The sequence below is a fragment of the Triticum urartu genome, chromosome 3 (genome assembly GCF_003073215.2).
Source record: "Triticum urartu cultivar G1812 chromosome 3, Tu2.1, whole genome shotgun sequence".
Taxonomy (NCBI): domain Eukaryota; kingdom Viridiplantae; phylum Streptophyta; class Magnoliopsida; order Poales; family Poaceae; genus Triticum; species Triticum urartu.
The window spans coordinates 255,017,842-255,034,760 of record NC_053024.1 but is presented as its reverse complement, the minus strand read 5'-3'; positions in this window follow the sequence as shown (position 1 = coordinate 255,034,760).

The following is a 16,919-nucleotide window of genomic DNA, read 5'->3' as shown; positions in this document are numbered from 1 at the left end:
AACAAAGGCAACTTGGAGACGGATGAAACAAACACCGTTGAGAAGAAGTGATAATTGATCTTGCAGAAGTTCAAATGATCAGATCCACTTGAAGAGAAACACGCCGGTTTAAAAGAAATTGGCATGAAAATCTCGATTATCATGAAGGATTAGTATTCCCATAGAAATATGAGAACACCATTTAGGAAAGGTATGGAATCCACATTTGACTTCGAAGCAACTCGAATACCACAACTCAAAACAAAAACAAAGGATTGGCTTGCAGAATAAGCCGGAACAAACATATGATAGAGATTTCGTCTAAAGTTTTCATGGTGGGGCCTACACGGGCTCGATCGTACGGCACCATCATGTACAAGGCAGTACACATGACATACGAAGCGTCCCCGAGTCGGCATAGCCAAGGACTCTTTAAGACACAATGTGATAGAGACGAGGGTCCCGATCTTTCGATGAGATGATAACTATCGATTTGGTGGAGACGACTTTGACGATCCGACTACAAACGTGCACGCCGTTGCGCCTTAGCAATCGCTAAACCAATCTCCTGAGGTTACTGACGATGGTGGAAGCACGGTCAGCCTGACCACGAAGGTCTATTCCTGCAAGCAATCGAAGAACGAGCAAGAATATGATAAAGCAATCTGAATATTGCAAATATATATGAAGTATTGATAATGGTGGGGATCCGGAAGCGGTCTTGGTCTGGTCGTTGGACACAAACGAAGTACACGAAGTTGCAATGGCTAACTTTTAACTAAACAAATCCCAAGGAAAAAGCTACTAGATGAATCTACTTATATAGGAGCAAGGGGTGGCGGCCAAGGAGGTGGGAGGACGTCCCAAGGCAGCCTAAAACTAACCCTAGGTCGTACAAGGCTCATGGGCCCAAGTGGAGGTGATGCAACACCTTTGGGCTTGTAGTTTGACTCGGATTCTGCTGCAACGTCAGATTGTTTCGTCCGTAAATCAACGCTCCGGAAGAATTTGAAGGTGAATCCAATTGGGTTGGAAAGAGAACGAAATCTAGTTTCCAACAAAAAAAGAATCACCCAATTCGGAGTCCGTATGAAAAAGTTGTTGGCGTTTTGAGTCAGGTATGTCTGTGCAGTCCGAATCTGAATCCAGAACGTGAAAGACTTGGACTCTATCTTCTCTTGGCCCAAAAGTGACGTGAGAGGACTTTTTGAACACAACATAAACTTCTCCTTTTCCCTTATCTTCATATGTGGATTATACAAAAGTCCGTATGAAATAATGTTCCTATGAACTACTAGGATGTGGTTGTAAAGTGCTCACAGTAAAGCAAATATCAATATCTTACAAGTTCTTACCATGCAGCAGGTGGTGACAGGCAACCAGCGGTGTCAAATAACTCCGAAGATTGTGTAAAGCGATTGCCAGGGGAACGTGCGTATACACGGTGTAGAAATATGTGGAGCTGGGTTGGCTATATATGGTAGCAAAAGATTAGCAATAATCAATTCAGAGATGCAATGTTGAATAAACGCTCAACGACGGTACTGTGCTGGTCCTAGGCTAGACCGAACTAGAGACGCGAGCCTAGAACACTAATGAGGTCACGTCGTAGCACAACCAGCATCAATGAAGGATACTAAGTAGCTTTGGACAGCAAGATATAAGTGAAGATCACAACGGCAGTAAAGATAATGATGTGAAACAACAGCCAAGCTGTTTTACTGAACAGTGCACAAAACAGATTCCAATCCGAATTCAACTACAAGATTGAGTCTAAAAAGATCCGAATTTTGTTTTTTTTTTCTCTTTTTTTTCCTCACACTTTTTTTTTCTTTCTCTCCTTTTTTTCTCTGACTTTTTTTTCTCTTTTTTTTCCTCTCGTTTTTTTTCTCTCTTTTTTTTCTCCCTCTTTCCAAAACAAACTAGATAAGATGCAGATTGGATCAAGTGAAGATGTGAACGATCTCAACTATTATTATGACAATGAATGGTGGGTAGCACGTGGTGGAAATTGATGGATGGGTGGTGGACAGCGGAAGAGATAGTGATGCAGCGGTGGCGTGACTAATGTGAACAGAACTCAAAACTCTAAACGAACTAGACACTAAGACCAGCAAATCGACACGACGATGCAACCGATAATTCAACTATGCAATCAATGAAAAGAAAATTGCAAAGGCTCAGACTGGCTTGAACCAAGGATGAATAGATCTAACTCTTTTTTGTGGCTTTTTCTTGGACAATAGGTAAGAAAATAAATCTAATCTAGGAAAACTGGAAATTCTCACCGAGCAACCTGAAAACTGATACCACTTGATAGAGACGAGGGTCCCGATCTTTCGATGAGATGATAACTATCGATTTGGTGGAGACGACTTTGACGATCCGACTACAAACGTGCACGACGTTGCGCCTTAGCAATCGCTAAACCAATCTCCTGAGGTTACTGACGATGCTGGAAGCACGGTCAGCCTGACCACGAAGGTCTATTCCTGCAAGCAATCGAAGAACGAGCAAGAATATGATAAAGCAATCTGAATATTGCAAATATATATATGAAGTATTGATAATGGTGGGGATCCGGAAGCGGTCTTGGTCTGGTCGTTGGACACAAACGAAGTACACGAAGTTGCAATGGCTAACTTTTAACTAAACAAATCCCAAGGAAAAAGCTACTAGATGGATCTACTTATATAGGAGCAAGGGGTGGCGGCCAAGGAGGTGGGAGGATGTCCCAAGGCAGCCTAAAACTAACCCTAGGTCGTACAAGGCTCATGGGCCCAAGTGGAGGTGATGCAACACCTTTGGGCTTGTAGTTTGACTCGGATTCTGCTGCAACGTCAGATTGTTTCGTCCGTAAATCAACGCTCCGGACGAATTTGAAGGTGAATCCAATTGGGTTGGAAATAGCACGAAATCTAGTTTCCAAAAAAAAAAAGAATCACCCAATTCGGAGTCCGTATGAAAAAGTTGTTGGCGTTTTGAGTCAGGTATGTCTGTGCAGTCCGAATCTGAATCCAGAACGTGAAAGACTTGGACTCTATCTTCTCTTGGCCCAAAAGTGACGTGAGAGGACTTTTTGAACACAACATAAACTTCTCCTTTTCCCTTATCTTCATATGTGGATTATACAAATGTCCCATACACCTGCAATTAGACAAAACACAAAAGTGTGTGAAGTATTTTTGTTCCGGATAACATAAATAGATTATTGAATAGTTTGCATTAGAAATCACCTGACAAATATGCATGTATGCAATATTTTTGGTCATATCCAAGGTAGTCATGTCCTCATCACAATGAGACCACTGTAAAACCAACCGTGAATAGGAGGACCACTAGACGTCGAACCCCAATTTCATATCATACATCCGTCAGAAAGATATCCTATGAACTACTTGAATTCCCACTTATAAACTCCCGAAATTTTCCGGTTATGCAATCAGGTGTTGGGGATACAGGGGAAGCATGGAAAGATATCCTAAGAGCTACTTGAATTCCCACTATGAAACTCCCGAAACTTTCCGGTTATGCAATCAGGTGTTGGGATACAGGGGAAGCATAATATCACCCAAAACTAGCAAATCCTACATCCAGCTGTATCCATCCTTCAACACATAACCAAGAAACCTTCGGAAATCATCTACCTCAACCTTCGAAAAGCATCCGTTATACGAGTTATGGCAATACTCCCGAACTCCCGCCCCAGTACTGGGTGGCGTCGAGGTTATCTCACCAACAACTGCATAAAAGAGATTTTCGATGTCGGCGAAACTAATCTCAGGTATTCCAGAACTGCAACGATAAAATTGTGACGACAACACCTCGGAGCTCAACTCCCTGGGACACTGCCACAACCTCTAAATGTCAGGAGGCACCAAGAACAATGTTCTCGTCACAAAACCATCGGAACGATTCCAAGATACCCGCGTGATCCTAAATTTTTTTAGTGAAATTTGAGAAGAGAAGAGTCAAAACTCTACGTCAGGATGCCTCACCAGAGCGATGACTGAGGAGTAAAAAGAATTCCTAACTCTCCGATATATAATTCCTAAATGACTCAAAACATTTTTCTAGACTCAATACGCCAGCGATTCGATCAAGCAGGGGGCTCCTAAGGTCGGGGAAGGCTCTGATTACCAACTTGTAACGCCCTCGATGCGGCTATATCTCCCACGTGTCGAAGCACGACTTAGAGGCATAACCGCATTGAAAGCAATGTCGCAAGTGAGGTAATCTTCACAACAACCCATGTAATACATAAGGGAAAGAGATACATAGTTGGCTTACAATCGCCACTTCACACAATACATGAATAAAGCATTACATCATCCAACACACAAGGTCCGACTACGGAACCAAAATAAAGAAGACTACCCCAAATGCTACACAGATCCCCGATCGACCCAACTGGGCTCCACTACTGATCAACTAGAACGAAACAACAAGGACAAGATCTTCATCGAGCTCCTCCTTGAGCTTGGTTGCGATCCTGCACGGTAACATCGGCACCTGCAAACTGTTTGGAAGTATCTGTGAGTCACGGGGACTCAGCAATCTCACACCCTCGCGATCAAGACTATTTAAGCTTATAAAGGTAAAAGGTATGAGGTGGAGCTGCAGCAAGCGACTAGCATATATGGTGGCTAACATACGCAAATGAGAGCGAGAAGAGAAGGCAAAGCACGGTCGAGAAATATGATCAAGAAGTGATCCTAGAACAACCTACGTCAAGCATAACTCCAACACCGTGTTCACTTCCCGGACTCCGCCGAGAAGAGACCATCACGGTTACACACGCGGTTGATGCATTTTAATTAAGGTCAACTTCAGGTTTTCTACAACCGGACATTAACAAATTCCCATCTGCCCATAACCGCGGGCACGGCTTTCGAAAGTTCAAACCCTGCAGGGGTGTCCCAACTTAGCCCATCACAAGCTCTCACGGTCAACGAAGGATATTCCTTCTAGGAAGACCCGATCAGACTCGGAATCCCGGTTACAAGACATTTCGACAATGGTAAAACAAGACCAGCAAAGCCGCCCGAATGTGCCGACAAATCCCGATAGGAGCTGCACATATCTCGTTCTCAGGGCACACCAGATGAGCAAGACTGGTACCAGCCCAGGGGGCCGGCCGGACATGCTCAGGTTGGACCAACACTTAAGAAGCATGGCCGGGGGGGATTAAAATAAAGATGAGCGGCCGGAAAGCAAGGAAAGAAAGAAGGCTAGGTGGCGAATGGTAAAACCAATGTTGGGCCTTGCTGGAGGAGTTTTATTCAAGGCGAACTGTCAAGGGGTTCCCATTATAACCCAACCGTGTAAGGAACGCAAAATCCGGAACATAACACCGATATGACGGAAACTAGGGCGGCAAGAGTGGAACAAAACACCAGGCATAAGGCCGAGCCTTCCACCCTTTACCAAGTATATAGATGCATTAATAATAAGAGATATTGTGATATCCCAACAAAATATCCATGTTCCAAACATGGAACAAGCTCCAATCTTCACCTGCAACTAACAACGCTATAAGAGGGGCTGAGCAAAGCGGTAACATAGCCAAACAACGGTTTGCTAGGACAAGGTGGGTTAGAGGCTTGGTTCAACAATATGGGAGGCATGATAAGCAAGTGGTAGGTATCGCATCAGCATAGCAAAAGAGCGAGCAACTAGCAAGCAAAGATAGAAGTGATTTCGAGGGTATGGTCATCTTGCCTGAAGAATCCCGCAAGGAAGAAGAACGAGTCCATGAAGAAGACAAACGGACGTAGTCGAACGGATCCTCACACACGACGTTACGATACCGAGAAGAAGCAACCGGAAAGAAGCAAACAACATAGTAAACAACCCACATAACATGGCATGATGCACAATCAAGTATGATGCATGTCCGGTTTAAAAGCATGGCATGGGATGTGATATGTGATGCATATGCATGCTTCGGAAAGGAAAGACTGAACCTGGCCTCAACTTGGAAAACCAAGAGTTCCACTAGAAAGATGAGTTGATTTCAGTCAAAATCGATATAAAGATCACCGGAATCAGATGCACGGTTTGCAAATGGCAAGCAAAACAATAATGGCACAAGTGCGATTAACAGCACGAGGCCATCTAAATGCATCAAGAACAACAAGCTCCTGCACTCTAACATAGCAACAAAACACATGGCTGGGATCCACTCAAGATGCTAGACAAAATATGAACACTGAGCTACGGCTAATTCACTCCATAGCAGGTTCAAACAAGCATGGCAAAAGTGCAAAAGATAACAGGTTATAGACTTAGTGAAAATAACAACATGGCAGGATTTAACATCAGGAAGCAATGTTTAGAGCAAGATAACAACATGCTACAGGAACATATCATGGCAAATAAAGGCATGGCATGAAGCTACTAAAATCATACAACAAAAGTCCCTTACTGACCATAAGCCAAAAGGGATCAGAAAATACAATGGCAACCATGTGAACATAGCAATTATCGTTAACAGATTCAGACTTAGCAGAAAACTGGAACATGGCAAAACAGATTTAAGTAGGCATGTTTGCAAGCTCGATGCGCTCACCACGAGGCATTGCATGACAAACTAAGGATACACCCAGCAAGTAGACATGGCATAGAAGCTAAACATGGCAAGAACAATATCATAGCATGCATGAATCAAAAATAACAACCCCGGCAAAAATGCTTAACACGTAAACATTCTGCCAGGAACATTTTATAGCAAAAGTAGAGCTCGATTGAGTCAAGCTAGGTTGCTCCATAATTGCAAGCAAAGACATGGATGGAAAGAGCACAACAATATCTACAAAACATCCTTACTGATCATGCTCAAAAGAGTCATGGATCACTCTACAGCAACATGAATACATGGCATAAAAATATAATCAGGGAAATGACTTGGAAGATTTGTAAGTCCCTAAAATCAGCAACATCACGAGAGCTACTTTGCATGTTTGTGCTAGTCACCACAAAGATCACAAAAATACATGGCAAACACCCATGTAAAGATGGCATGGCATACTTCAAAACACATGTAGGGCTCAAGTTCATAGCAGGCACACATTAATCATGACAAAAATGACAAATGCCCAATTACTGATAAGAATCTGAAACTAACATCACATATCACTCTTGCAATAACAATTAGGGCATCAAGATGAGCTCAAATGAACATGGTGCAATGGAATTAAATGAAGTACTCGTCCAGACAAACAATTTGATATGCTACACGCACGAATCGGAGCCACGGGTGCAAAGTTATGATGCGATGAATAATGCTAAAAAAATACTGGGGACTTAGTCGAAAATTAAACCTCCGAAAAGTCAACGGGATGAAGCGGTGCGGGACGATGAGATCCGGGACGCGGGGGCGTGTTTGGATCGCTAGCCTGGTGGATCTGGTCCACCCGGACCGGATCTGGCCGGCGTTGACTCCGGCGAGGGCGAGCGGCTCCGGCGAAGAGCGCGGGGCGGCGGGCGGGGCCGGCGGCGACGCGGCGAGCTAGCAGCGCGGCTGGGCGGCAGAAGGCGGCGAAGCATGGCACGGCAAAGACAGCGGCGGCGCACAGCGACCGAGGCGGCGGCGGCGAGGCGCACGGCGGCCGGCGGGAAGCGTCGCGGCGGAGCGGCGGCTGGAGGCGGGGCGCAGGGAGCGGGCGCCTCGGGCGGCGACGGGATGGGCCCCGTGGGCCCGATCCGTGCCGCGCGGGCCGGCGGCGGCGCGCGGTGGAGAGAGGAGGTCGACAGGGACATGTGGCGCTGCGGGATAGGGCGCGGTGGCGGCGGTGATGACGTGTCGCCACCGGATTGGCCGGAGCGACGTGGCGGTGGGGTGGACGCGTCCGCCGGCGGGCGGACATGTCCGGCGGCGCGGAGGGAGGACGAAGTTAGGGTTTCAACCATGAATTTTTGGAGGGGATCACCAATATATAGATAGAGGGAGCTAGGAGAGTCCAAATGAGGTGCGGTTTTTGTCCACGCGATCGTGATCGAACGACCGAGATGATGGAGGGGGTTTAGGTGGGTTTTGGGCCACTTTGGAGAGGTGTTGGGCTGCAACACACACGAGGCCTTCACGGTTCCTCGGTTAACCATTGGAGTATCAAACTAAGTCCAAATGGCACGAAACTTGACAGGCGGTCTACCGGTAGTAAACCAAGGCCGCATGACAAGTCTCGTTCCAATCCGAGAATGTTTAACACCCGCACACGAAAAGAGGTAAAAGGGGACACCGGATAACATAGGAGCGCCGGATTGCAAAACGGACAACGGGGAGAATGCTCGGATGCATGAGACGAACATGTATGCAACAGAAATGCACATGAAGACATGTTATGAAATGCATGACACGCAAGCAAAAGACAAGGCAACAACAGCGAATAACTGGAAGACACCTGGCACATCGGTCTCGGGGCGTTACAGTTGGGTGCTGCTATGGCCGAAGAATCTTATTCGTCTGGAGCCGGTCGAGAGCACACCAATAACCACACATCAACAACCATGCGCGGAGACCACCACCCCGCCTACACAATTACCAGCTCCTGTAGTGTCGGGTGAGAGCGGCGGACGACGTGATGAAGGGGGTGCAATAGTACTGGCTGATGTAATCGGTCCTGTATAACATATAATGGATGAAGAGACGGAGGTCGACCCAATGGGTTTCCTCAATACAAACACGTATGACTATGACATAGATATGATGAGTCAGCCATATGACGAATCGGGCTATCAGCATGCTAATGAGGATATGGATGATCTGCCCGGGCCGGAAGGTCGTAGCAGGGATTGCAAAAAGTCTCTCTTCATGAAATCCTCACAGGACACGCCTGAAGATGCCGCCTCAACACAGGCTCAACTAGCCGAGGGCCGAACAGTGCTTAGCCCGGGAACACTGGGGCAGGGGTTAAGGAAGGGTCTGGAAGGTGTGCCCAAGAAAAAGGAGAGGAAGAGATCAGGGAAGATAGCTGCCTCCAAACAAGCCAGAGCACATAGTAGCCAGATGATGGATTCTGAAGAGCATGTACCCGTGAAAGGTGAGGCCATGTTCCATCTCACGGGCGAGCCGATGCTACCGTTGAAACCGCTAGAGGCACTATCAGGGTATCTCAGGAGACTGCATGACCATGTGCTGTCGACTAAGAAAAGCCTACTAGCCTCGAAGGATCCAGGATATCTGACATACGCGGCTCATGTGCCTGAGGGGAAGTGCTACGTCGACACATGGCCCGCGGAGGTGTTCTTCCTGTGGTTTGACCATATCTTTGAGATGTTTCTGACAAGGCGGATCGATTTTACAATCTTCCGCCTTTTTGCGCTACATATGAGCTCCGTCATGAAGAGAGAAGAAGTCTCGCAAATCTGTGTGGCGGATCTGTACTACATGCATGAGTCTTTCTTGAGTCTCGGTGACTTTGAGCGTGAAACTGCTAGGGACTACCTCCAAAACTTCATGGTACAGAATAAGGACCAGGAAATTGTCCTCCTGCCTTATCATCCAAAGTAAGTCAGTTCCGGACAACCCTTTCGTACATTTCAATCAATCCTTGTCGCTCATATGAAGAATAATTTGAGGTATCTTCTCCCCGCAGCAACGGGCGCGCCGTCCTTATCATTCTTTACCCGCGAGTCTCCCACGCCGTGTATTTCGACCCTTCCAGAGACTACGAGAAGAAGGACTACACCCACATAATGAATATTCTGGATGATGCTCTCCAAGGCTTCAGCATTAGAGGCGGCCACATGCAGATCAGGAAACAAAGGAACAAGAAGATGGGTTTCGCGCATAAAACTAACTTCTGCTGCATCCATGTCCCAAAACCAAGCAAGAAGGATGGATTCTACATCCTCCATCTCAAGATTGAGTTCAACACGGATCACCAAAAGCTTCGCATGACAAGCAGAAATGATGAACATATCCACAACTGGCTAGACTCTCATGGAGAAGCGGATTATCAACTTAGAGATGACTTCTTTCGCATCCAAAGGGACATTGTGATGATCATCATGAAAGAAGTCATCGATGAGAAGGGGATGTTCCACCATGGCCCTATATCACGAGTTGACGTCCGAACTCGCATAGGCATGCAACGTCAAGACCTCATGCCATTCAAGAAGCTAGGGTCCATCCTCGATGATATGGAAGGATGGAACTTCTAGTGATTTATGATGCCGATGATGATGATATGTGTCGGACGAACTCGTATACTTTCTGTAATGATGAAACTTTGTGATGTCCACGGTCCCTGCCAAACTTGCGTAACGCTACTTTGTTTGTTTGGGTATGATGACCTGCGTACCTCTAGTTAATTAGTTTGCGTACTGTATGTTGCATCTAGTTGCTAATTAACCATTTCTTTTTCGTGTTGCTCTAATATATTTTGTCGCATATGATTGTACATCCTCTTGATTGGCATGAATCTCTAACAGGTACCTAGTTTCTTGATGGCGAGATGGCAGTGCTATGTCGTGTACAAAGGGAAGGTTCCGGGGGTGTGCAACGAGTGGCCTGAGTGTCAGGCGCAAGTGAATGGGGTCTCGGGCGCCAGCCATAAAGGCTTCAAAAGCAGACAAGAAGGAGAAGCTAGTTACTTGAGGTTCACGCTAGCACGAGAGAGGACTCGTAACCGCTGCCTGATGTACTGCATAGTTCCGCTCTAACTCATAGTGATAGCTCTTCTCGCATATACCATTGTTTAGATGGATGACGTTGTAGTTGCAAGTATTCGAGACTTGCATGTATTGCTATTTTCGAGATGATGACGAGATACCACTTTGTGTTGGATGATGATTATGATGAGACTATTTGTATGTTTATGCTATGATTAAATTTGTGGTCTCGCAATCATTGGTATGTGTATCCTGATGACATTTGTATCTGCTAAAGATTCTTCTATAAAGCCTGTTCAAATACAAAACAAATATGCATAAAAAACAAAAACTACTAAAATTAGCAGTAGCAAGTGGCGAAAAGTTAGCAGCAGTGCCACGATAGCAGTAGCGCATCCAGGCAAAGCATGCTAGAACTATTAGCAGTAGCGAGCTTCCATGAAGCACGTTGCTGCTACACTTGCGTAGCAGTTGCGCTGGTGAGCACGCGCTACTGCTACGTGTTAGCTGTAGCGCCTTATTAGTAGCCCCGGTCCCCGCGCTACTGATACACCTAAAACCTGGGTTGCTGCTAGCCTTTTCCCTAGTAGTGTTACTTTATGTTGTCAAATAATAAATCCTTGGAAAGTGTTGGTATGGAAGGCACCCGTGGATACGACTAGCCATGGAAAGTGTAAGTATGGTTGAAAAAGGAATAAACTTTAATTTTTGTTTGGGAACCGCCTATGATATATCTAGCATGGAAAGTATTGGGAACTACTCGATCGTTCTCGTTGACAGGAAAAGCATGCCTCCTATTGGGGATATAACTATTGAATATGAGCCGCCCAGGAGGGGCCGGGTCATGCGACTAGCGGTTTAAAGATGAATAAGCCTAGTAAGGTCCAAGAAGATATGAAGATGGCGGTTCAGGAAGAGGGCTTATTGAAGGCCCAAAGACCCAGAGGTGACTTCAGACCAAAAGAGATGAGCCGCCTGTAACGCCCTCGATGTGGCTATATCTCCTACGTGTCGAAGCATGACTTAGAGGCATAACCGCATTGAAAGCAATGTCGCAAGTGAGTTAATCTTCACACAACCCATGTAATACATAAGGGAACGAGATACATAGTTGGCTTGCAATCGCCACTTCACACAATTACATGAATAAACCATTACATCAACCAAATACAATCAAGGTCCGACTACAGAACCAAAATAAAAGAAGAACCCCAAATGCGACAAGGTCCCCGATCGACCCCAACTGGGATCGACGACTGATCAACTAGAATGGAACAACACAAAGGACAAGATCTTCATCGAGCTCCTCCTTGAGATTGGTTGCGTCACCTGCTTGGTAACATCAGCACCTGCAAACTGGTTTTGAAAGTATCTGTGAGCCACGGGGACTCAGCAATCTCACACCCTCGCGATCAAGACTATTTAAGCTTATGGGTAAGGTAAAAGGTATGAGGTGGAGCTGCAGCAAGCAACTAGCATATATGGTGGCTAACATACGCAAATGAGAGCGAGAAGAGAAGGCAAAGCACGATCGATAAAAGTATGATCAAGAAGTGATCCTAGAACAACCTACATCAAGCATTACTCCAACACCGTGTTCACTTCCCGGACTCCGCCGGAAAGAGACCATCACGGTAACACATGCGGTTGATGTATTTTAATTAAGATCAACTTCAGGTTTTCTACACCCGGACATTAACAAATTCCCATCTGCCCATAACCGCAGGCACGGCTTTCCAAAGTTCAAATCCCTGCAGGGGTGTCCCAACTTAGCCCATCACAAGCTCTCACGGTCAACGAAGGATATTCCTTCAAGCAGGAAGACCCGATCAGGCTCGGAATCCCGGTTACAAGACATTTCGACAGGTAAAACAAGACCAGCAAGACCGCCCGATGCGCCGACATCCTGATAGGAGCTGCACATATCTCGTACTCAGGGTAACACCGGATGAGCGCTCCGTACAACTAAAACCAGCCATCAAGTTTCCCCGAGGTGGCGCTGCAAAGGACTCTAGTTCGGACCAACACTTAGACAAGCACTGGCCCGGGGGTTAAAATAAAGATGACCCTCGGGATGCGCGACTCCCAAAGGAAAAAGGCTAGGTGGCGAATGGTAAAACCAAGGTTGGGCCTTGCTGGAGGAGTTTTATTCAAGGCGAACTGTCAAGGGTTCCCATTATTACCCAACCGCGTAAGGAACGCAAAATCCGGGAACATAACACCGATATGACGGAAACTAGAGCGGCAAGAGTGGAAGAAAACACCAGGCATAAGGCCGAGCCTTCCACCCTTTACCAAGTATATAGATGCATTAATTAAATAAGATATATTGTGATATCCCAACAAGTAAACATGTTCCAACAAGGAACAACATTGCCATGTTCCAACAAGGAACAAACTTCAATCTTCACCTACAACTAACAACGCTATAAGAGGGGCTGAGCAAAGCGGTAACATAGCCAAACAACGGTTTGCTAGGACAAGGTGGGTTAGAGGCTTGGTTCAACAATATGGGAGGCATGATAAGCAAGTGGTAGGTATCGCAGCATAGGCATAGGAAAAGAGCGAGCAACTAGCAAGCAAAGATAGAAGTGATTTCGAGGGTATGGTCATCTTTCCTGAGATCCCGCAAGGAAGAAGAACGAGTCCATGAAGAATACACACGGACGTAGTCGAACGGGTCCTCACAAACGCGACGTTATCGGAACCAACCCGAAGAAACAACACCAGAAAGAAGCAAACAACATAGTAAACAACCACCACATAAGCATGGCACGATGTGCAAACAAGTATGATGCATGTCCGGTTTAAAGATACATGGCATGGCATGGCAAAGTGCACAAACAATCCTACAGATTAAGTGGAGCTCAATATGCAACTCCGTTGCATATTGACGAAACACCACATTCAAGTTATTTAGTTCGATCTCGGTTAGGTACTCAACAAAATTAAATGTTTGTTAACATGGCAAGAGGTGAAGCATATGAAAAACTACCTATCTAGGCAAGTTTAAATGAGGCCGGAACAACAAACTACAATTCTAATAAATCCTCATGTGCATTAGCAATTTGATGCAACAACAATTTTTAAACATATTAAATGTTGTTATCATGATGCGCATGTCATGTTCAAGTTTATGCAATTTTAAGAAAATGTTAACAAGAGCATATTATGAAGCATTTGTCATCGTGGCGGAAATGAAAGGGGTGCCACGACAACGAATACGAAAATGATGCCATGGCAACATATCGGTTATCCGGTAGCCCACGGGGATACCAGTGCAAAAGGAAGTGACGGGAGCGTGCAAAAGATGGTGGGGTGATCCCGGTAACCGGGTTCCCACATGTCGGTGGCAAGGCAAAAGAGGGGCAACGTGCACCGATAGTTAAGACTCGAGGCAAAACAAGGGTGCATCTCATACAACATGCATGCGTTCGTTCACGAGCGTCGTCTCGGGGTTATACCTTTGAAGCGTGCAAACGGGACGATTCCCGTTCGGTGCAAAGTAGAGGAAGTAGTTGTTCTCGTTTCGTAGTTGTAAACACTCCGTAGGTGTTCGGGGTCACACCGAGGAACTTGTCGTCCGCGGGATCTTCGAGGGTCGACGGTAGTGGTACTCGGTCGTTTCGAAGAGGTACTTCGCGACATGCACGGGATGGTAGTTGTACACGGTCATCGTGAGAAGTAAAGGTACACACGAAGGTAGTCGAACTTGACGGTTCCATTGCACGGGTCTTCGGCGACAGTAGTGGTACGCATTTCGTAGCCGTTCGGGTCATCGTTAGAGGAACTTGACGGAGTTGAATCCCTTCGAGGTTGTCGTGATACTTGGCGATTTCGAAGGCGGCGGAAATGAACTTGGCGGTCTCCATTGACCTGGTACTTGGCGAATCCCTGTTCGGTGGTCTTCCTTGGCGGTTCAGGGCATGGTGCATGTACTTGGCATGATGCAGGGGCGATGGCCGCAGGACACTAGGACCCGAAGCAAAGGAGCAGGGGATCGAGGCTCCGGCCATCTCCTGCAGGTGTTGCGCTGGACGGCGGTGGTAAGGCGACAGCGGCAGAGCTGCCATGGATGGCAACAGCGCCATGGAAGAAGCAGGGGCGTGAGGACGGCGGAAGCGGCAAGGTGGACTTGGGCGCTGGAGGAAGCAGCAAGGTAGCACCATGGAGATCCTGGACGACGGGGCCAGATTGGCCGGCAGGGCGCCAAGGGACATCGAGGTGGCGGAGGTCGCAGGTCGGGCGTCAGGCTTGAGGTGCAGGGGAACCCCGGGCGGCGGCGAGGATGGCCGGCTGCGAGGAGGCAGCAGAGACGCGACCAGGTGCATCGGCAGGAGCTTCGAGCTCGGTCGGCTACGGCCATGGAGGACGGCGGCGCGAAGGCGGGGCCCTTGAGGGCGCGGCGCTCGGGATCCGGTGTTCGACAGGGTCGCGGTAGCGGCCCCCTCTCTGTGCAGCGACGCCAGGAGGAAAGGGGAGAGAGGCGGCATGAGGCCAGGAGAGGGCGTCGGGGAGGATGGGATCGAGGGAGAGGGTGAGGAGGCACTGGATGATCGAGAGGGAGAAAAGGAGGTCGAGCGCACGGGGATGGGATCGAGGGAGAAAGAGAGGCTAGCGGCGTGAGGATGAGTCGAGGGACAGAGGAGGGATGCGCTAGGGTTAGTGCGGCTGGGCTGCGAGATGGGCTTGGGCCAAATGGGCCTTAGAGGCCGGCGGGGCTGCTGGTTGGACCTCGATCTGCTGAACCAGACCATGGAGAGGGAAAGGCCAGAGGCCTGGTCGGCTATTGTTGCTGGCATCTACCTCTCTCTTCTTCAAATCTCTCACAAAAACAGGAAAGCAAAGAAATAAAAGGAGAGAAAAGAAATGAGTGGACAAGAATTTGGGCAAAGGTATTATTTTCCCGGACTCACAAAAATGCGCTTGTCCCAAGAAAATATAAAAGGCCAAGATTGGAAGATGCAAATTCAAACTCATTTGAATTTAGGACTAGGTTTTGGAAGTGTCCAAAAATGTAGAATTTAGGTGGAGCTCCGGAAAATGACGAAAGGATATATGGCAAAGTTAGAGGCCAAGAGTTTGTGATAACAAAGGCATTGAGATTTATTTTGCAAGTGTGTTCCGGTTAATTCCAACAAATGAAATATTTAATATAGCTCCCTAATATCGGGAGGATATGTTATAATAAAGAGAATCACCATGTGAATTCCCTCGATTTGAATGGATCAAAGATCCATGCCATTTATTTAGTTGAGTTGCAAAAGATTTATGAGATGATGGCATGATGACATGATGCAATGCCAAAAAATAAAAGGGGAGGCACAAATGAAACACACGGCGAAACCCGGAATATATGGAGGTCTTCTCGAGCATCGGTCTCGGGGCGTCACAACACCCCACCACTACGAGAGGATCTCGTCCCGAGATCTAGAATGGCACCGGAGGGAAAACGGAAGAGAAAGAGAAGAGGTAAACCAAAGTTGCTTCTTTGACAAACGAGTGAGACCAAAGAACCTTGCGAGGTTGAACAAATTCGAGAAAAGAATACAACGAAGGTGAAAAAAGTCGAAAACACTCCGTTAGAAAAGAGGGACAAAGAATCATTGCGAAAAAAACCTTGAGGTTGAAGGGCAAGATATATATTGAAACCACTCCGGTTAAGACAAGATAGAGAAGGATTAAGAATGATATAATTTGGAGAGCACTTCGACTGTAAACGGAAGGAATTGAACATTAATTTGACAAGATGAGGGGATACTTGATGAAAACAACAATACACTGCCTTCGAAACTATTGAAAGAATGGCACAATGGGTAAGAACGATTTCAGGCGGCAGTCCGGTTGAGAAGGGAGGCAAAACTTGACAGGATGGGAAGAACTCGAAAAGCAGGCATGACACTCCGGTTAAAAGGATAAGGACGAAAAGAACACGATCCCGACAAAACAAGAAGATGAGTTGCAGAGAGCAACATCACAATGCCTCCGGAACGAAGGGAAAACAAGATGTTGAGAGAGCACGGTTACAACAAATGCTAGAACAGAGTTGTTGGAAAACCAACAATGAAAACAATAAGCTTGATATGGTCTTATGGAATACATCTCAAATTATGAGGTGACAACCTGCCACTCACGGGAAAAAGAATTGGATTGATAAGAACAAGGGGACGAGAAACTTATTTCACCGGGAGGATAAATGAAGAACTTGGATCATTTATAAGCATCATAAATAGCCACAATCCTTAGGGAAAGCTTTAGATGAAATATAACCCAAGATAATTCCAAAGAAGGGATTGATGGATTTAAAATATCTCATTCCTAACAAC